Here is a 23166-nt window from a genome sequence, read left to right as displayed (position 1 = left end):
CTTCATTCCTCAGAATCTGAAGATTTGATGAGTGTATATGGTTTTTCCAGTGGTCATGTATGGATGCGAGAGTTGGACTATAAAGAAAGCTGAGCACTGAAGAATTGATGCTTTTGAACTGTGGTGTTGGAGAAGACTCTTGAGAGTCCCTTGGACTGCATGGAGATCCAACCAGTCCATTGTAAAGGAGATCAGTCCTGGGTGTTCATTGGAAGGACTGATGTTCAAGCTGAAACTCCAATACTTTGGCCACCTCATGCAAAGGGTTGACTCGTTTGAAAAGATCCTGATGCTGGGAGGGATTGGGGGCAGGAGAAGAAGGGGATGTCAGAGGATGAGATGGCTGGATGGCATCACCAACTCGATGGACATGAGTTTGAGTAAACTCAGGGAGTTGGTGATGGACAGGGAGGCCTGGCATGCTGTGATTCATGGGGTTGCAGAGTCGGACACGACTGAACAACTGAACTGAACTGAACCCTCATCAGGCCTGAGTTGCTGCATGTACCTGGTCGGTGGAGCGAGGGAGTACCAGGAGGTACCCAGATGGGTAACTTGGGTTCCACGTGTGTTCTCTCTTGTCCCCATTATGTAAAAGCAGCCCCATCATTTCCTGCCACTCAGTTAGTTGCTCTTGTTAGCATGGTGATTTCTGGTTTTGTCTGCTGGCTGGTCTCTGGACACAAGAAGACCTGGGGGGCGAAGTGCCTTGGTGGCAGCTAATATAATGGCATTTTTTCTGATTACCTTGATGATAGTATATTCTGCTTGGCTTTTAGGACCTCCATTTCTGCACAGCTCAGAGTTTTAGGGTGGGGAGCACAAAATCCCCGTTGGGTCAACGGGAGAGATGGTATATATGGTCACTCTTACTCATTTTTGTGCTGTTCTTGTGACTGGCTCTTTGAGACCCCATGGACTATATAGCCTTCCAGGCTCCTCTGTCCATGGGAATTCACAAGCAAGAATACTGGAGTGGGTTGCCATCCCCTTCTCTGGAATCTTCCTGACCCAGGGACCAAACTCTCATCTCCTGCACTGGCAGGTGAATTCTTTACCACTGAGCCACAGGGAAGCCGCTCTACCTTTGTGTAGAAGTGACTAGTGCGTTACAGGTAACCCTTTAATGTCCCCTTCATGCTAGATCTGAGGTTGCTGATGATGAGATTTGCTGACAGTTGCTCAGGTAATTTTGTCTTCTTACTTTCCAGGCCTTTTTCAATGGTGCATTTGTGTGTGTGTGTGTGTGTGTGTGTGTGTGGTGGGCATTAAAATTGCTACAAAGTATATACACTGGCCAGACATATACCTCTACCCCATAACTTCTTATTTCTGAACTTTGGTTCTTTCCAGTGTCCTGACCAGAAGTTCAACCAGTTGGCTACTGCCAAGGCACTATATATAGTCTCACTTTTGCCCACTTCTCACACAATATGGATGAGATATCTACCTCCTGAGAAGCTTTTCATCCAAAATATCTTTCCAAGCCACCTATGAATATAGCTGCAACACAGTCACTGTCCATTTTCAATTGGCGTACAAAGCTAACCCACTAAAAATTCAAGTTTTGGCTTTTTCTTCTTCCTTCAGCCGGTCATATAGAACCCTTCTATATTGGGACTCACGCAGTGGCTCATTGGTGAAGAATCCCCTTGCCAATGCAGGAGACACCGTTTCAATCCCTAGTTTGGGAAGATACCCTGGATAAGGAAGTGACAATCCACCAAAGAATTCTTGCTTGGAAATTCTCATGGAGAGAGGAGTCATGCAGGCTACAATCAACAGGGTTGCAAAGATTTCTATATGACTCAGTGACTAAACAACAACAAATATTCCCTAGCACAGATGCAAGTGTTGTGGATAACAAGGCCTGCCAAATGGATTCTGGAAATGAGTGTCCTGAACTCAAAGCCTTACTGGAGTCTTAGAGGATAAGAAGGCAATAAGCAGGGCAGAATGCAGATGACCCCAGGATTCAGATGACCCCAGGATTCAGATGTAGCCTTTCCATGTGCTACAACATAAGGCTTTTCCTTCAGGGTGCAACGGGAAAAGTTAAAATTGCCAAGACTTGTACTCTTTGGCCCAGATGTCTTTTTTGAATTGAACCCTTTTAATCTTCCAAATGAAAGTGTTCCAGTAACCCAGAGAAGTAAAGTTAAACAAAAAGGAATATGTTTTTAGCAACACCATATCTGCTATTATTCATGAGTATGTATGACAGCTTCCCAGGTGGCATAAGCGGTAAAGAACCTGCTCGCCCATGTAGGAGATGTAAGAAACTTGAGTTCGATCCCTGGGTTGGCAAGGTGCCATGGAGAAGGAAATGGCAACCCACTTCAGTATTCCTGCCTGGAGAATCCCATGGACAGAGCAGCCCGGTGGGCTACATTTCATAAGGTTACAAAAAGTCAGACACGACTAAAGCGGCTTAGCATGCATGCATATGTATGAGAGCAGCAGAAAGAACTGCTTACCTTATAATTCTTTTGTTCAGCTCCAGGTACATGTTTGGATATTGGCATTATTTTGATTGTTATCTTCAGAAGGGAGAATAGGTGAAAGTATTGGCAGCACAGAGTTTTCTAAGAGCACTGACATTAGGTGGTACTAGTCATAAAGAACCCGCCTCCCAGTGCAGGAGACAAAAGACATGTGTTCGATCCCTGGGTCAGGAAGATCCCTTGGAGGAGAAAATGGCCTTCAACTTCAGTATTCTTGCCTGGAGAATCCCATGGACAGAAGAGCCTGGTGGGCTACAGTCCACAGGGCCTCAAAGAGTCAGACACGACTGAAGCTCCCTAGCATGCATGCACCGACATTAGAGCTAGGGATGGATGACCATGTGTGTGCGCAGGGGCATGGCAGGAATGAGTGGGCTGGGGTGAGGGTAAGACACGCACAGTGCCCACAGGGCGAGGAGAAATGAAGCCTCAGCCTCGGCGTCGCAGAGGCTGGCAGGGGAAGTAAGGAGCACTTTCTCCAGTCCAAGTGATGTCTGTATTTAGCTCCAGCTGTTTGTGGCCGGGGAGGAACAGGGCTGGAAGTTGCCAATCTTCTGATCTTTAGGACAAGGTAGAAGCACACTTAAAAATAATAATCCCAACTTCTTAGTATTGGAAATTCATTTATTTTATATGTTATACAACAGAAGAAATTATACCTGGATTCTAAATACTGCCACAGGCTGCTGGTTTGAAACTTCTCTCTAGAGTCAGCGAACCTGGGTTCATATTATCATTTGTAAATAGCTATGTGACTCTTGGGCAAGTTCCTTAACCTGTTAAAAACTTTGTTTTCACATCTTTAAAACAGTGATGCTAATACACATCACAGAGTTGTGTTAAGGATAAAATATAATTATTAAAATCCCTCAGTACAGTGACTTAATACAACATCTGGCATATGGTAAGGGTTCAAATATATTCCTTTTCTTCTTCCTCCTCCCCCTCTATAGGATAAAGGTTTACTTCAATTACCAAGAATCCCATAAGATTTGTTATTTGCAGCTAGAGTATTAAAATGTAACTGTTTTGGTTTTTAGAGAAAGAGAGTTTACACATTTCACAAGGCAAAAGATGGCAAGACAAATGAGAACACAAGGAAAATGAACAAAAGAACCCCCTTTGCAGATTGTTCTTTAAGCCACTTGAGTAATAATAATAAAAAATAACCTGAATCTCTGCTTGAAAAAGTTTTTAAAAATAGTCTTTTAAAATATGTTAGAGCCTAATGAAATTCAGTGGTTAATTGACAGAAAATCTGGCATTTAGTGAGAGAACTTACCTTGAAAATTTTACTCTGGCTGCTGCAATGTGAATCCATTCACTGTACAATGAAGATGAGTGTATAAGTCTAAAATGAAGGCCTTCTTGGAGAAAAAAGCAATATCACTGTTTAACTACATGAGCCATACTGTGTTATTAGCTATAATGTGCATTAGCACAGGAGAGCTAATGGCATGGTTTTGGAAAAGTTTCACAGATTCTGAAAAAACTAAATGACCTTCAGGACTCTCACTGAACATGAAGCTCTTTAAGATTTCAGTCTGTGCACATAATGGAGTTACTCGCATTTTCTTAATTTATAATCTGTGTGGGATTTTTATATATGCTCTGAAATGTTAAATACATATGCACTTGGACCAGGAAAAGCAAACTTAAATCTTAATCTTGGAAGCCTATTTTTAGCATCTTGCAAACTGTAGTTGACTATGCCAACCTGCTTTCCTAGGAAATTATTTATAATTGTAGGCTTTGGGGTAAGCAAAGGAGTTATTTCATAAATTGAAATGGTCTTCCTACAGAGAGCTGTCTTTGCAGTTCATGCAGCAGCCATCTTCCTGGCTTCCCTCCAGTTCACATGGCCCAGATAGAGGCAAACAGCACAGTGTGTCAGTCTCAGCTTGAAACTTTCAACGGCTGTGCATGTCCTTAGAATAAAGTTCAAGATTCTTACTATGGCCTTCAAAGCCTCACACATTGCAAGGCTTTGACTAGACTAGTTGACTAGTTCCCTGACTCATCCACTTCCTTCTCTGAGTATTAAGTCCAGCTACTATTTGCAAAGGAAAAAAAAAACCTGTGATTAACCAAATATCTATGAATCAGCAGTTGCTGAATAAACTATGGCATATCCCAGTGGCGTGCTTGCTGGGTATCTATAAAATCTCCCTCTCTCCCCGCCGCTCTCTCTGCGAGAGCACGTGTGTATTGTACGGATGTATGTGTGTGTGTGTGTGTGTGGCATTTATAATATAAATGTGTGCTTATTAATATATATAGAGAGACCTATTTATAGATCTATTATCTATACCTCTATCTATTTATTATCTATCTGAATGTAGGAGCAGGCCGTAAGAGATTGGATGGCAACTAGACCTCACTGAATATACTTTGCTCCATAGATTTGACTTTTCAACTGTTTGTGTATTTCAACAAACTAATTTAAATTTGAAATGGAATCCCTAAATGTCAAACTCAAAATGCAGTAAATGAATCCATGTATTTACGAATGGCATAACTATGCAGAGAATAGAAAGGTCATTTCTTCCTGACAATTTAATTAGACTCCCCCTTATTTTCTATATTACAGAGCATTTCAAATTTTTCTGCTTGGTGCCTCTGAAAACAATTCCTGCCTCACTATTTTGAGACCTCCCTGGGTCATTGTGGCCTACAGGGGATACATAGGTGCTTCCCACACCTATCATTCATCTATCAAGATCCTGACATATTTTTAGTGTTAGCACATCTCTAACTGAATGAGACATCTGTTCTAGCATGCCATGAACTATAGAAATCCCAGATCAAGTTCTCCAAGTGTTTGAGTTGAATCTTTTGCATCAGTTTCAAGGTAGGTAGGAAACACATTTTTCCCTAGGAAATCAACCCATAGGACTGGAATATTGCCTGGCCCTCTGAAAATTCTCTCCAAAAATCTGTTGTCTTTGTCATCCTTGAATCATTCTCCTCACTATCTCTTATATACCCTTGTATGGTTGATGGGCTAAGATGTCTGTTTATTTGGGGCCATCACTTATCAATTCCCACATAGCTTCTCTGATGCTTCTTTTAAAATTGGGAGAATTATCCTTTTTGTTGTTGGCTTTGGAGCTTTAGCTGAAAGAAAAAGTGCAGATATTACAGGTTTAATGATTGAATGGCTCTGGACAAATTTCTGCAAGAGTCACAGCAGACTAGACCATAGACCTCTGACAAAATACTGCACAGTCAGTACCGGGCTACCCTGTTACCTTTAAAAATAAATATCTAATAGAGTTCTTCATGCTGAATGGTGATAAAGCCAAATGTTCCCTTTATAAAGTGCCAGTGAGAGATACAGATTTTAGCAGAATGATGTGGAGAATTTCCTTATTGCTTATGACTTGCATACATCCTACAGTCAAGTAACGAAATAAGTGAAAAATGTCTGATCCTCAATTGAACCATTATGGAAAATAAATGCATAATGTTAATGAACAATGTAAAAGCAGTGTAAAAGCATGGTAAATTAGAAATACAAAATAGATTTCCAAAAAGAAAAAAAGAGGTAAAAAATTAAAGATGATTCTCACTGGGGATTAGCAAGTGGGAGTGAGTGGGAAATTATTGAATAATGTGAAGAAAGAAGGATGTAATTTAACTCGTAGTATAGATTTCCTCCTCTTTCTCAATCCATGTAATTCTTTTCCTGTTGTAAAGTGCTCAACATTAGCATCATCTTGCTCTTAAATTTACATAAAGAAATAACCTAAAATATTTGGGAAAAATAAAAATAGTGATTGTGACTGTGTGATAAGGAAATATTTGGGTGAGAAATCTTGGTTAACTATTTATGAGGAAATAGTAGATACAATAAAAGGACAAAAAGGAAATAAAAAGAATATGACCAGTGTCCATTAAGTGCAGATGCCTAAACCAGCTGAAACTCAAAATGACGCCCCTCCAACCTCATGCTTACTCAGCATAGGCTGTTTATTATCTTAAACACACTCTTAGTGACTAGCCTTGTTTGATGCAAAAAATTTAGGGTGATGCAGAAGAAAGTTAAACTAGAAAGGATAATAGCTAAATATTTGGGGGAAAATTTGTATACAAATACATGATGTATGTGTGGAGTTGAATTAAATAACTGTGCTATTTTGAAAGTTAAATATTCTTCTTTATGTCTTTTCATGAAATCAGATGTCTACTTTATCTATATTTAATAGCCATAAAATTAAAGGACACGTGTTCCTTGGAAGAAAAGCTATGACAAACCTGGATAGCATATTAAAATGCAGAAACATTATTTTGCCAATGAAGGCTCATATAGTCAAAGCTATGGTTTTTCCAGTGGTCATGTACGGATGTGAGAGCTGGACCATAAAGAAGGCTGAGTGCCGAAGAATTGATGCTTTTGAACTGTGGTGTTGGAGAAGACTCTTGAGAGTCCCTTGGACTGCAAGGAGATCCAACCAGTCCATCCTAAAGGAAATCAGTCCTGAATATGCATTGGAAGGACTGATGCTAAAGCTGAAGCTCCAATACTGATAGGAAGAACTGACTCATTTGAAAAGACCCTGCTTCTGGGAAACATTGAAACATTGAAACATTGAAAGTAGGAGGAGAAGGGGACGACAGAGGATGAGATGGTTGGATGGCATCACTGACTCAATGAACATGAGTTTGAGCAAGCTCAGGGATTTAGTGAAGGGCAGGGAAGCTCTGCATGCAGTAGTCCATGGTGTTGCAAGGAGTCAGACATGACTGAGAGATGGAACAATATTATAAAAGAATATGTTTAGGCTGCAATTTTTTGTCAAGAGCAAAATCCCTCAAAAGAAAGTGCTTTTCTAAACAAAAACATATGAAAAGATATTGACTCATTATTGAGATGGTAAATATTGGGTATGAACAGTAGGCCGTTGAAACTAGATGCTGTGTTTATTCATTGTGGGAATTGAGATTGCTGTCACTGTCAGAAACTCAGACATAAGCCAGCCAGTGAATTGCATTCTTCTGTCGACACTGACTGGTTTAGGAATGGGCATACCCAATTCCAGGGAAGCCAGATTACATGGACCCCAATTCATAGTGACCTCAACAAAAAGGATATGTATTGGCCTGCATATATAGGCAGTTCAGGGTTGAAAGATCTCCCTCTTGCATTATGTCATTAAAGGACCTGCTCTCTCAGTCTCTCCATTCTGCCATCAATAGCTTAAACCTAAATGAGCTTCCAACCTCTTTCAACCTCTTAAGGTGGTTACCAGTACTGATCAAAGCCACCTGTTTCCTTGTTCATGAGGCGCTCAAGAAAAAGAAAACACTTCTGCTCCACCTGCACAACAAGAGTCCATTCTATTAGACTAATTGGGCCACTTGGCTTATGAACTGGCTTCCATATAAAGTATAGCCCAAATTATCCTAACAGATCCATAATTCAGTAAAAGATTGGTTCTCTAGTAGTTGCCACAGAACAATTAATTAATTATCCTTTCTAGTTAAATGTTATTGTGCATCACCCTAAACTGAATCAAGTTTAGGGTTAGTCATTAAGAGTATAATTAAGATAATAAATAGCCTACTCCAGGTAAACATGAATTTGGAGAAACATCATATAGTGTTTGAGGTCCAGCTCTTTCAGATATTTGCACATAATGAACATCAGTCATACATTTGAAAATTTCTTTTTATTCCTTCATTTCGTCTATTATTTCATCATATAATTCATTTCTTCATATTAATTCATACATAGTTAACTAAAATTTATCACCCGAATATTTTCCTGTTACAAAATCATGATGACACTTGGGGCAGATTCATAGACTATTTTTCCCAATTTTTTAGATTTGTTTCTTTATGTTTTTAAGAGCAAGATGATGCTACTGTTGAGCAGCTCACAAAAGGGAAATAAAACTATATGGCTTATTTGAGTGACAGGAGGAGACCTATACTATAGCTACATTACTTCCTTTTTTCTTTATTATCAAAGAGTCCCCCATTCCCACTTCCTATTTCAGTGAAAATTGACTTGAAATTTTACCTGTTTTCTTCTTTTTGGGAATTTATTTTGTATCTCTAATTTACATCCTTTTACATTTACCTCTTGACTTTGTGTTAATATTATAGGCATTATACATTTATTTCCCATAATAGTTCAACTGAGGATCAGGCATTTTTCACCTCTTTCTGTTACTTGACTATAGGATGTATGGGAGCTTCATAAGCAATAAGGAAATTCTGTGTCATTGTGCTAAAGTCTATGTTCTTTACACTAACATAGGTAATTTTTATTATTTATTTATTTATTTTTGCTTTTTTATAATACACACTTCAAAGAACAATAATTGAGAACTTTCAGAATATTGCCACCTACTGGTAAGAAGTATGCACTATGGAGACAAACATTATTACATATTTTGAGGTTTCAGAGCAATTTTAAGAAATCATATTTAAGAAATAAGTGATAATTTTATCTTTATAAGATATAAATAACATTAAATACAAATTATAATTTATAAAATTAGGATGATTTGGCCATGAATATGTAATGAATACAAACATTTATACATGTGTGCTTCCTACTGCCAAGGAACAAAATCCCCGTTTCCATCTTCTCCTTTCGACAGGGCAGCTGTACAAAGCCTATCCTCAGCTTCATACACGTTGTTTGTCCTTCATGGAGATTGAGGTTATTGACAGCTCTGTAGCTTTCTGGTCTGTGGAGCAAGGCTGGCCAAGTATCCTAAAATTTCTGTTTGCCTACAAATTAATAGTAAATTACTAACAACACAAATTTCCCTCAAGACTTAAGTTTCTTTTTAGGGACACTTTGCAACATCAGTGGCAAGCAGAAAATACAGCATCATTTCACAGACATATTCAGTGGTCCTCTGTGATATTTTACTCACTATACTATACTTGCTCCACTGGCTTCTCTGGGAGTACTAGTATTGAAATCCTGCCTAAAAGTAGTCAGAATACACAGATTTTAATGAATAAAAAATTTTGTGAATAATTCAGTATGTTTCCTTTCATCTTTGTAACTTCAAATATATGTGTGGGTTTATGTATTATAAATAAATATTTGTACATGTATATATTAGTTGACTGTGATGTTCACGTTTCCTCAGTTATTTAAGTGGGAAATCATAAGTTTTTCATGTCTGATTATTTCCCTGGAATGCATACTTGGGATGCATCACTAACATCCTCTTGTTTTATTCGCTGAATTGTGCCTGACTCTTTGCGACACCATGGACTGCAGCCTGCCAGGGGCCTCTGTTCTTGGGATTGCTCAGGCAATACTGAAGCAAGCTGTCATTTCCTTCTCAGAGGATCTTCCTGACCAAGGGGTTGCACCCATGTCTCCTGCATTGACAGCTGGATTCTTTACCACCAAACCTCCTGGGAAGCCCAACATCCTCTTGAGCCATTATTAACTTGTCATGCAAATTATGGTTTAGTCTTAATTATATCCTGTTTTATACCAATTATTTTATAACTAATGTTTGAGTGATAAGATATGGATATTTCTTAAGCCAGAATCTTGTCATTGGCCAATTTTTTTAGAATACAGCCATTGGATTGCTCTTTCAATAGTATTGAGTTTGTAAAAAAAAAAAAATTGTTATTTTTCCTGCCTTTCTAATGACTTAGGGTGCCCATCTGTGAGAGGGTTGGAGCCCTACACTCTGCCCAGAGAATAATACAAGGACAGTAGTTAATTTCTAAGGATATTGAGTCTTTGGTCTACATGCTTATGAGTAGAGAGGTTATCACCCATTATCCTCTTAAAGATGTTCACAAATGACTGGTACACATATTAGGAGACTTCAGAAAATGGGTTAACTTCCCTTGTAGATAAACCTGTGCCATGAAGGTAACTGCTTAGTTAAAAAAAAAAAATATCTTTTATCTTCATCACAGTTACTTGATCAAATATTACCTCTTGGTTCTTTTAAACATTGCAGACTTAATTGTTTAATTGTCAATAATAAAGACAATTGAGATTCTCTTAGAAAACCACTTTGGGCGCAGCTGTCAAGAGAGCTGGAATGTCTTATTTCTCCACTCGAGGAGCTTCCACTAAAAATAATCATATTTTCTTCAGCCCTAGGGCTGTTTGCAGTTCAGATGCCAGGCACAGCTGTGGAGTCCAGAAGGCTTCCTTAGGATTCTCCCACCACGGAGGGGCTGTGGGGGCAGTTGAGCAGGAGCATAGATTTGGAACGGGTTACGGAGACAGCCCTACTCCACAACATGCTTCAGTAATATACGACTGCCCCAAGCGGAAACATCAACAAACCCCTCACACGTGAAAATGTAAATTTAATGGAATATTTTAAAAGGTTGAAATAAAATATGCATTACATATAAACCAGATTATAGGTGGGAGATGGCATACTTGACCACAAAATAAAATTACTATCTGCATACTGGTAGGATTTTAGGTAATATTCACTTCACTATAGAGATAGCAAAGTAGCACCGTATGAGGAGAAAACACCATTAAAGAAAGGGAGCCTTTATTTGCTCTCTATTTTTAAGTAGTTTCTTTAAATCCAGGGGATTTCCAGGATCGAATGCTGGTTTATTTGCATTTGTGTGATGAAATGTTGCCTCCATGTGGCCAGTCCCTCAAGCACACCTTCCTGCTTCCTCTGGCATAACCTGTATTTAGGCTATTTTTATATGGAACTTAAATATTTGGGAGCAGTTGTGGTGTCTTTTGGGGTCATTATTTTAATGAAATAAATATAAAGCATATTAATTTAATGTAGAGATGAAAACAAGTTTACTGTTATTGTCAAACAATTTGATTTTAATTTGTACCTTCTGGAACTTATAGAATTTTCTTGGGGGCAGATTATTCAAGTTATAAAACTGAAGCTATTTATGTATGGTCTCTAAAAGTCTAGGAGATTTATTTACTTATTTTTAATGCTCACTGCTGCTGTAAAAATCACCACAAATTACCGAAGTGTCGGCTTATTTGCATATAAGTTGGGAACAATCTCTAGTGCATACCCCACTGCAAACAATAGGGGGCACTATGAGGTCATGTTTTTAATTTTCTTAATGAAGGCGAGTATTTTAGTCCATAGTAAAAATCCTGGGTTTTCTCCTTGATAAGAATACTTCTCTAAATTCCAAAGTTTATGTTTTATTTTGACAGTACTGGCAATGAATATGAGCCTCGTTATACATCCTTGGATCTAGTTTCTTAGGAGAAAATACTGTATCAGCTTATCATTATTTCAGTAAATTCACACAATTCTAAATTGGTACAAAATTCAAACCGACTTATATTTAATCCAGATAAAATAATTTTAAAACCTAACTTGGCTTGCTTCCTCATTAAACTTAAGAAATGTTGCCATTTTCAAATTTTTAAAATCACTCTTTTTCATTATGTATTTCCATGAGTGCAAATATTCTTAAACTTAGTTTAAGGCTAAAAATTATGAAACTATGTTTTTAGCATTATAAAGTTGGAAGTCAATAGAAAAGTAGCATATATATTGTTAAAACAAAAAATAGTCTCAAAGTCACTGAGTTCCCAAAGTTATTGAAGGAATTCTCAGTGTATGACGTTTGAGTATTTTATCTTTTCAAGGTTTACTTGGATTTAGGTTTCAGACCTAATAAAACATAAAATAGGAATTAGTGGATTAAATATACAATATCAAAATTTGAAACTTTTGTATGAAAGAAAGTGTATTTCTTAATGGAAGCCTCTTTTTCATGTATCTTCAAGCAAATATAAGGAAACTGAGGATAAGAGAACTTTCAGAACTATTTCATCTCCATCCAAAATACTATAATAGCTGTCTATGTTATCTTTCAAGTTTTACATACAGACACATACATACAAGTATTACATTGCTACAGTCCTTTACAAAAAAATGAAAACATTAAATTGTAGTCTAAAGTCAACTTTTTGCTTCTCAAGCTCAGTGATTTTCATTAGATAAAGGTCATCATCATTGTGGATTTTTTGCATATCCTGAATTTTTAATGATTCAAGTTAAAGTGACTATACTGTATCTTTTTTTTTGCATATTTCTTGGCAATAGGAGCCATATTTAACAGATTTTTTTATCTGTTTGTTAAAACATTTCATGGTGGCAATTTGAATCAGCCATGGTGAGAATATTTGTACCACAGGAATCAGTTAGTGCTTCAAATCCAGGTAGGTGTCTGTCTGTTTTTCCCAAAGAGGTTTTGTTTGTTTGTTTTTTCAATAGATTAGTGTTATTTCTTAGCTAGGACCACTATAGGCATTTTGGGTAGAACAAGTCTTCTTGTTTATGGCTTTCTCCTCCATTGAAGAATGTTTAGTATCCTTGGCCCTGGCCCGTTAAATACAAAAATTACAAATCCTAGTCACCAAAACCACTGAAGTGTCCCCTTCCCCCCACATTTCCAAATGTTTCCTAGGATGTTTTGCCCCTTGCAAATGATACCCCCTCCTAGAGGGATGAGTAAACATGTGACAAAGTACAGTAATGAAAACTCAGGCAGAACTTAGACATGGAAATAGTACAACAAGTTAAATTTAGGAAAAATCAGGACTGATTGATAAAGGGATGTAAATTATTATCTACATTGTTTAACTGCTTGGTCATATTGTTGGTCTACTTATTGATAGGACAAGAGTTTGGACAGACAGAAATCAAGGAAACCAATTAGGAACTATAGTGTATATCTGCTCTTTTGCCAACCAATAGCATTCATTTTTCATCAGATAATGTTACACTTCAAGTGCCCTCTAGATTCTGGAGCTGTGCTGGCCAATATGATGATGGCCACTAGCCACAGATGGCATTGAGCACTCACAATGAGGGTAGGGGAGTTGAGGAATTGAATTTCTAATTGAATTGAGCTATGGTGGGAGTGTGGAATATGACTGGATTTTGAAAAGTTACTGTACTTTTTTTTAAAAAGCAAAGTGTTTTATTAATAATGTTTGCTTCAACAGTATACTAAAATGACAATATTTTCACATATTGGGTTGAATAAAATGTATCATAAAATACTGTGCATGCTCAGTAGCTCAATCATGTCTGATTCTTTGCGACCCCATGGACTGTAGCCCACCAGGCTCCTCTGTCCATGAAATTTTCCAGGCAAGAATAATAGAGTGGGTTGCCATTTCCTATTCTAGGCAATTATAATATACTAGTTTCACTTATTTCCATTTCCCTTTTTAAAATGTGGGTACTACAACATTAAAATTACATAAGTAGCTCTCATTCTGTTTTTATTAGTGCTGCTTTAGAAAGAATCATATTTTTCATTCTGAGCTTGTGCGGTTTTGATGTTCTTGATTCCAATCCAGCCCTAGATGTGGGCAGTCATTCAGGTCTGACCAATCAGAACAGTGTCTCATCTCTTTTAGAAAATAAAAACCCACTTTTAACCAAACAGAATGAGGCACATCTCTTTTTGATGGACTTTTTGATGAAGCTGTGTGTTAGAAGCCTAGAGCTGGTAGCAGCCAGATGCCCACATTAAGGACACTGCCAGGCTGAAAACAAAAGCCAGCACAGAAATGCAGAGCCAAGAAGCAGAGAAAGATGGACTCCTAAGACCAAATTCTCTTCTGGACATTTTTGTTTCTTTAAGCAATAAAGGCCTTTTTGGCTCAAGCCTGTTTGGGTTAAGATTTTCTTCTATTTTCAAAATTAAAATTTCTCATGGTACACAGAGGCTATGATAGTAATAAAAACAGGAGATATTTGAGGGCTGGGCTTTAGAAGGTAGCAATGGAAATGCAGAATTTCAAATTTAAGACACACTGCTGTGAGCATGAACCTGCTTTGACTTAACGCATTCAAGGAATAGAGATAGGGAAAATGTTAAGAATTTCAAGAAATAGTCTGACCATTAACTGATTGTGTCAAGTGATTAATACAAATTTTATTAGTGTGTGATATTGAACTTGCTTTGAAATTTGTTCTTTTATAATGATATACTAAGTTCAAATCTTCAGTGACCTGATTGTCAGTATTTAAAAGTGACTCTTCTTAGTTAGCTATGTGACCTTCTAGCTAGTTGTTATTTAAAGTGCTAGTGTATATATAGCAAATCATGTTATATACCTGAAAATAATATGATGCTATATGTCAATTATATCTTATTAAAAAAATACTTCAGATAAAGATGTTTCTATTCACTTGTTTACTGTATTCAGTACAGTTGAATTTGGGTGAATGGAAGCAACATGCATTCATAATGCATGAAATATTTAATAAGACTTGTAATAAAGATGTTTCTAACAAGCTAAAAAATTTTCTTTTAAATGCTAATGTATAATTAATGAGATTAGGAGTGATATATATTTTAAAATCTAGAGATAGATGAACAGCAGTTAATATTTATGCAAGTGTCACAGTCTTATCTGATCGGCTTAACAGGATCAATCAACCACCCAGCTCTGCTCTGCTTATAAAAGAGATCTGTAAATTCATGGCTCAGTCACTGTTTGCAATTATTGCTTATTAGCTCTGAGTCAAGTGAAAGCATTTATCTTTTTAGACAAGTGCCTTCTGATATCCATAAACATTTACAAAGTGTCATTTTTTTAAATTTTCTTTTTAATTGGAGGATAATTACAATATTGTGATGATTTCATGTTTTTATTTTTGGCAAGTCAATATATTTTTGATATCTTAAGTTTCAATTAATGGGGCTTCCCAGGAGGCGCGTGGTAAAGAATCTGCCTACTAAGCTGGAGACGTGGTTCAGTCCCTGGTCAGGAAGATCCCCTGAAGAAGGAAACGGCAACCCACTCCGACATTCTCGCCTGCGAATTCCCATGGACAGAGCAGCTTCTCAGGCTACAGTCCGTGGGATCTCAAAAAGCCCGCCATGACTTAGGGACTAAACAAGAACAACATAATGGGGGTGGGGAATGAGGAGTTTGGGATTAACGTATGCACACTGCTTCATATAAAGTAGTGAGCAAGGGCCTCCTATAAGGCACAGGGAACTAGGCCCTGTGTCTTACAATAACCTGTAATGGAAGAGACTCTGAAAAATTATACATACATGTGTAGACACACACACACATATAACTGAATCACTTTGCTATATATTTGGAAACTAAATAAATTAACTGTACTTCAATAAAAAATTAGTTGATGAGGTAACTTCCTGTTTCAATTAAATTTCTATTCCTCAGTGATCTTGAAATATTTCAACTTTAAAGCCTTATTAACCTCTAGATGTTTTAAATCTATTTTTAGAATTATAACAGTGATGTGAAAAAATGTTTGATAACTGCACTTTAGTTTTTATTTTGGTTCTCTAATTTATGTATGACACTGAAAAATTTTTCCAACATGTTTGATTTTTCCCGCTTCCCACCTTGATAAGCTCCAAGTGAGCTGATCACTGGGAAGAAGATAGAAAAAGTTGAAAAAAATTTTAATAAAAGTTAAATTACTATGCTATTCCAATAAAACTGGAATAACATAAGCATTCTTATTATGATTGAAATTTTTCAGAGGACTCAAGAAATGATATTGAAAAAATAAGTCCCTAATAATGCTATGTTGGTTATATTCAACTCAGATACAAGGGATTCAGAATACTTGTATTTCATAAAATTGCCTTTAGTAGTTATTTTACTTGCAAATATTTTCGAAAGGCATTTAGTATCCACTTACAAAGGAGTTCCTGGCTGCCTAATCTCAACCTTCCAGAAAACACCTGAGGGCCAGTAAATAAACAAAGTGAATTCTGTGCAACTGAAACTACTGGCTTAAGACTTCAAGGCCAAAGCCTTATAAGGTCTTCAGGAAGGTCCCCCTGCCTTTGGTCAGAAGCTCCTTTCTCTTACTTAGCACAGTATTTTTACAAATAAACAAACAAAACATGCAAACCAACAGCCTTATTTCCTAGTATAGAGGCAATTAGAAACATAAAAGGAAAAAAAAGGAAAAAGACCAGACAGGAGTTGAAAGAATAAGGTTGGTCACTTACACACTCAACTCATATTTCATCTGCTTTCTGGGTTTCCTATATCTCCAGGGTTGAAATTAATCACCTCCTCCTCTAAGCTCCAATAAGAGTTTTTAAAAATTGGTGTTAAAATGTCTAATGCTGGTGCAGACACTAGCCAAGTGCAGCCGTCAGGGCTTGGAGCTCATTTGTGCTCACCGTTAGTCCTCTGGTTGCTGGACCTTGGGGGGTGACAGGGTGCCCCAGAGTCCCGGCCGCTGGGGTGACTGGGAGCCCCCAGGGAACGCTGACCAGGTTATGTTCCAGGCAGTAGGGAGGGATGTATTACTTCAGACACAGCCAGTAAGAATGTATCGGTTCAGGGCCTATTTCTTATTCATCTCATCATCCTCAGCTGGCAGAGACAGGACAAGATGTTAGTAAGTCAAATAAGTAGCCTTTGGATTTAATTTTTTTTCTTTACCAGAAAATACAGCAACAAATTAGGTTCACATTAACATGTATCTTACTTACAGTTTTGTCCTCATAATTTCCCTAAACTAGAAGACAAAAAATATTTACAACATACATAGAGTAGAGAGAAGAGGGAATTATAGCCAGAGGACTTGGCTTGGCCAAGTAAACTTTGGATTGCAAATTCCATTTATTAGGCACTTGTTTTTACAGTTAGAGATGCCAGAAAGATAGAAATAAGCTGATAAAACTGAAAAAAACCGTTAACAGGTGTGGTGTCTTGTTAGGAATTAAAGCAGAACTATTTTGGGATCTTGGGTTTTATTCTTTGCTTTCTGGAAATAATTTAGGGAAAATTCAGTTTTCTTTTCATTTACCTATCATCTTCTGCCTATTGGTGTCCTATTCAGCAGAAGAGGTGGATGAAAGCTGGTGAAATTAAAATTTGAATAAGAAAAACATTCCAGCAAAGCCTATAGAATATCAAAAGTTATGTTTATTTTTACCTTTATTTTTATTATTAGTACAGAAATAGCTTTCAAATAATAACAGGTCACATGGAATATCATTCTACAAGGATTGTTTTGTATAATCTTACAAGTAGCCAAATTACACCATGAGGCCTGTTTTAGATGCTTAGAGTTGAGGATGAGATGGATATACTGAACATTTACATTTTAATTATAATCATGGTAGACAAGATTCTTGTCACTGTATATTACATTAAGTTAATGAACTTGAATAGAACTTGAACAAATCATCAGTTTCACTCCAATTCACTATAAAACATAGAGCTCATTAATGTGGATTTCTATTCCACTTTATTTTAAGGAAGGGTACAAAAAGCTAACTCCTACTATCTGCCCAACTTGTATCTTCATCATGCAAATGGTCATCTCTTAAGTTTTAAACTATATAAACACACAATTTGGCATTTTACTGCTTTCATTCCTGATTTAATTTAGACCTGATTGCCCGTCAGAAAATTATAAAAGGTTTCTTTGCTCCTTCCTTTCTGTTTCTCTCTCTCTTCCTTTCTTTCTTTCCATAGCTTTGTTGTCATAATTGATATGCAATGAACCTCATATATTTAATGTATATAATTTGATGTTTTGACATATATATATATATATATACACATATGTGTATGTGTATACATACAAAAGTTTCCTCCATGAAACTTTTGGAAAAATCAAGATAGAAACACACTCATCACCCCACAAAGTTTTCTTGTATCCCTTACGAATTGGCCCAGCTCCAAACAATCACTGGTGTATTATGAAAGTTTTCTTTATTTCAGTGATTTAGTATGGTATATTCTCATTTTTATAAAGAAATGTGAATGTTTTCACATGTTTAGTGTGCAGGTGGTTTGGCTTTATACCATAAACAGAACAGTATGAATACGCTTCAACCAAACTCCTGTAAGCTAAAAAGATAAAAATTTTAAAAGTGTTTAGACTCCTTTCATTATGGTACTGGCCATTCTATACCTACAAAATACGCATGATTTATAGGGAATGTTTTTAAGCAGCTCCTCAGAAATAGATTCTGAGCACACGGGTACATCGTATTTTCCTAACGTAAATGGTCTACTCTGAAAACCAACATTACCAAGCTTACATTAAGACGAGTGTCTTTGTAGATCAGAGCATAATGAATAGAAAAGCTAAAGTAAACGTTGACCTTCTGAAATCTAGGTCTAGAATTTGTTGTTTTAAATATTAAAGAATTCCATTGGATAGTATAAACTACTCTTTATTTTCTTAGCATTCTTGTTTTTCTTCTTCGCCTTACTCTGCTTTTGGATAAAAGGTGAAAGAGGGAGCCCTTGATGGTGTGTGTTGGAGCGACTGTACTGAACACCGCCCGCTGTCTGATGGAGAGACCCTGGGCTGGGCAGCCTGTTTCTGTCCTAGGTGTGCAGCGAGGAATGAAGGTTGTGAGTCTCTCTGTGTGTCTGTGTTCGTAAAGAACTTTAATTAAACAAAGTTAGAAATCGAATTTCACGGCTGGTCGTCTTCTGTTTCTGGATCTGTAAAATGATAGTTACAAAGCTGTGTAAGGGTAGAAGACATGGGGAGGACAAACTGATGCACGGCATGTAGTTCTCGAGGAAGTTTAGTCATCATTAGTAGTTAGAAACTCCTCTATTGTAGCGCTTTTGAATCAGAGTGTACGCATATCTCCCGTCCCCAGTCTATGTGCCCTTTAGGAAATGGTTATTGATTCTCTGAACTCTGGGAGCTGTTGCTCTGTCTGGCCAAGGAAATCTGCTGGCCTGGCCGTCTATTGAGTTAGCTGCCTGGAAACAGGCAGGAGAGGGTCACTTCTGATTAGAACTGACATCTAAGACTTTGTAAAATGGGCTCCTTTCCAGGCTGCTCATGTACTCCACTTTATTGTTTATAGTATTGCAAACCCTGTTCCTTAAAATAGCACGAACACTGCATTTACTTTCTGCTGACAGTTAATGCAATTAAGCATAATTAAAGTTCGAGCCCTACTGATTCCCTCATAAAGAGTCCTCGAAGCTGATGCAGCTAGAAGGATTTAAAATGATGTCAGTCCCTCACGGTGTGGGGGCTGGTGCCTGGTCACTGAAATATTTTTTCTCTTTCGTTTTCACATTTGACTGAAGTGTTGCTCTGGTGGAGATGAGGAGGGGGGGACTCAGGGTCCATCACTGCAGTAACTCACAAAGCACTGGTTCTAGATGGAGTCACTCACGTAGGCAGTGGGTAGCAGTTTACGTGGTCTGACTGTGGAGACCTGGGCTGGCCCCAGATCTCTCCTCAAGACCTGTCATGAAATCTAATTTTATAACAAGGGCTTTATATGTTAGGATAATAGATGTAAAGACCAGGGTTTGAGATCATTTTATAATATTTCTGAGAAGAGAGGTGGAAGCTATCGTTAACTGAACAACTACTCTCTGAGTTATTTTCACATTCTTTATTAGAATTTTGATAAGTGCTGGCCTAATGCCCGAAAGAGTTTAGTTTCCATAAGGCCACTCAGAGGTGTGGTGAAGACATGTTAGCAGACGACAAAGGTCCTGAATGGTGTGTGTGAGAGAGAGAGAGAGAGAAATCAGAATCAAATTTGAGTGTCTTCCTGGTTTTGCCTTATACGTAACTCCTCAGAGGCTCTGTTTATGTGAGCACTTTGAGGTCAGTAGGATGGAAGAGACTTTGGATACTTTCCTGCCTATCCTGTGCATCCACAAGCCCAGTGGAGAAGGTGACAAACGTGAAGCTGTGCATTTAACCGGGTGCTTATACAGAGGGAGGACGACCTTCTGCATTGATTTTCACTGATCATTCATTCTCTAAAGCTTCCCATCATGGCTTACTCTGCTGTGCTCTCACCCCCTGGATGTTGCATGGAGTGAGTTCTGTATGGAAACGGCCTGAGAGGTGAGCGTGCCAGAGGAAGTCCTGTATTGTGAGCCAGCTATGGAAACGTCCTGAGACGTGAGCGTGCCAGAGGAAGTTCTGTATTGTGAACCAGCTATTTCATTTCAAACATCACATCTTTCCTAGTTTCTCTTGAGAATGTTTCCTTGATGTTTCAGGCAGAATAGAGAAAACAAACAAACCCTCAACTTTCTCTAAATAAGCATTTCTCCTAGGAGGACTGTAAAATATTTTGGCATTTCTTCTCAACTATTTCATAGACTTTCTAGCTAGGTCAGGACATTCTTTTAAACTTTCTTTCCCTCCCTAGTTACAATATTCACTAACGTATTGACCTTGCTAGAATTTTTAAAAGAATAATTTCACAGTGAATGCTGATGGGATCTTTGGTACAAAGGTCAAGGCATCTGATCCTATGGGTCAGAGTGAAGGTTACCTGATCATGAGTTTTAATCTGGACGCTAGGAGAGGGGGTCAGGAACACCCTAGGCTGAAATGTTCAATGACCAGCACATGCCAAGTGGTATGTTTTCAATACTGAATGCTCTGCTCATTCTCTCCTAATTAACATAGGATTAAAATAAAATTTCACACTCATTTGGAAAAGTGCCCTTTAACTAGTGATTTTTTCTCTTGAAGAAAAATATATTAAAGGATAGTTACTGGATTACATAAGGCATAACAGCTTTGGAAAAATAGCGTTCTCATGAATAGTTTGGGCTCCCCTGGCAGCTCAGGCATTAAAGAATCTGTCTGCAGTGTGGGAGACCTGGGTTCAGTCCCTGGGTTGGGAAGATCCCCTGGAGGAGGGCATGGCAGCTCACTCCTGTATTCTTGCCTGGAGAATCCCAGGGACAGAGGAGCCTGGGGGGCTTGAGTCCATGATCACAAAGATTTGGACACGACTGAGCAGCTGACACTTTCACTTTCTCTGACAGTACACTTGGCATCAGACAAGTTGATGTACTGGGGCTGGTTGGGGTGAGCGCACAGCAGACTCCTACCTCCATCTCTCTGCCTTCATGTGTGACCTGATGACTGGGTTCTGGAGGAGGGAATATGAGAGGACCAAGGGCTCCAATTCTCAGGTAAGGCTTTTAAGAAGTGAATATACCCATTCCATGTTCTTTGTCCTCTTTTTCCAACATGGTAAAGATTCTTTCCACCTTGGAGAGAGTATAGCCACACAATAGAAGACGGCTTTGCTGCTAAGGAGGAAATTTGCCCGTGGACCAGGAACTCCTGCAGTGAGTGATTACAAGACTAGAAATACACTTCCTGTTGTGTTTGAGCTATTGGACCATTTTCAATGTATTTGATAAAACAACTAGTATTATATTAACACATGCTTATTTTTATTGTTTCTTTGCTTCCTTTCCCCAAATTTCATAACATATTTAGTTAGGGGTACTTAACGCTCTTCCTGTTCATGTAACTTCGAAAATACAGGTTTTTATTTAGTATTACAGTAGATGTCAATCTTATTATCTTTCTTCCACTAACTAATGCTTCCAAAACTTTTGGCACATGTTCCCTACATTGATTATGAAATACTACTAATTTATGGTTATCATTGTCTTTAAAAAAGAGTTGAGAAGCTTATTATTTCTTAATCATTTTATTGTAAGTTTGCTGATAGCCTTTTCAGTGAATACCATTAAAAATGCAAAATGAAGATTCAGATCAAGATATAATACATTGTAAAAGTACTGTATGTGGTTAGTTACTAGGTTGTTTGGAGAAAACGTGATGACTTTCAACAATTTCCAGCTGTGAAAAAAAATGCATATTAGCAGGGAAAGTGGAGGGGACTGTTATTCTTTAAATAACACTCACTGTATGACCTTGACCAAGTCATTTACTTTCAGTGGAACTTGGGTTCAAATATATAATAATATTTATTGAGTGTTGCCTCTATATCCAAATATGGCCTAGGTGCTCTCTATGTATTAATTCCTTTAATCTTCACTGTAGCATGATGAGAATGCTAAAAGAGAAACAGAAAAACATTATATTAGATTTGTTTGTTGAGAGTCACTGAGTTAAGTGGTAGCAGATTTGAGATCAGAACTATCAGTCTGGTCCCAGAGTAAACACTACTAACCAGTTTACCAGTGCTTTTCAAACTGGAGAGAATCAAAATCATCTGAAGAGCTGTTAAAACACAAATTGCAAGGTCCACTCCCAGAGTTTCTGATGCAGTAGATCTAGAGGAGTGCCTGAGAATTTGCATTTCTAGCCAGTTCTCAAGTGATGCTGATGCCCCTAGCCTGGGGACCGCACCACAAGCACTGTGGTGTATTCTGCTGCTTTCCTTCTTCAGAAATGTTAGTTTTCTTCTTTAGCAAAGATGGTTTTACTCAGGATCAGTAGAGAAATAGCTATTTGGAATGTGCGACCACGACATAACTTGTGCAAGTTCCCATAGGGTGAAGGAGACACGCCTATCTATATCTATAATACACACACATACAGTGATTTAGTGTACAACATATAGAACAAGTGACTATATAGAATTGATGCAATCAGGACTATCAGACCTGCTAAATGCTTAGGGTTTCTGATCCAGGAAGAATGTCTTCCTTCGGATTGTTTGCCTTCTAAGGCATCTGGGGCTTTGGAATCATGAACCAGGAGACAGATTCTGAAATAGAAAGATGTGGATTGGAATGGTCAAGTAAGAAAAAAGACTTAAAAAGTAAAATAAGTGAAAGGAACATGTCCTAATTAAAACCACTTCTCTATCTTTTAGAAGCCTCCAAATGCACAGAGATGAAAGCAAGTCTGCTTGTTTTATTAGTTGCCTAACCAATCAATACCATCCTGGAAGCAACAAC

At 37.8% G+C, this 23166-nt stretch overlaps 1 long non-coding RNA gene across 2 annotated transcripts in view; it reads right to left on the bottom strand.

The window, feature by feature from the left end:
• Positions 1–22890: 22890 nt before the first annotated feature.
• LOC110148946 (uncharacterized) overlaps positions 22891–23166 on the bottom strand; it is a 37598-nt gene continuing 37322 nt past the window's right edge. For both annotated transcript variants that reach the window (XR_011487166.1, XR_011487167.1), the window contains exon 3: positions 22891–22973. This is a non-coding gene — a long non-coding RNA (uncharacterized lncRNA). The remainder of the gene's footprint in view (positions 22974–23166) is intronic.

The sequence above is a fragment of the Odocoileus virginianus genome, chromosome 4, assembly GCF_023699985.2.
Source record: "Odocoileus virginianus isolate 20LAN1187 ecotype Illinois chromosome 4, Ovbor_1.2, whole genome shotgun sequence".
NCBI classification, from domain to species: domain Eukaryota; kingdom Metazoa; phylum Chordata; class Mammalia; order Artiodactyla; family Cervidae; genus Odocoileus; species Odocoileus virginianus.
Note: the sequence above shows the minus strand (reverse complement) of the source record. Positions and strands in the feature narration are given on the sequence as shown.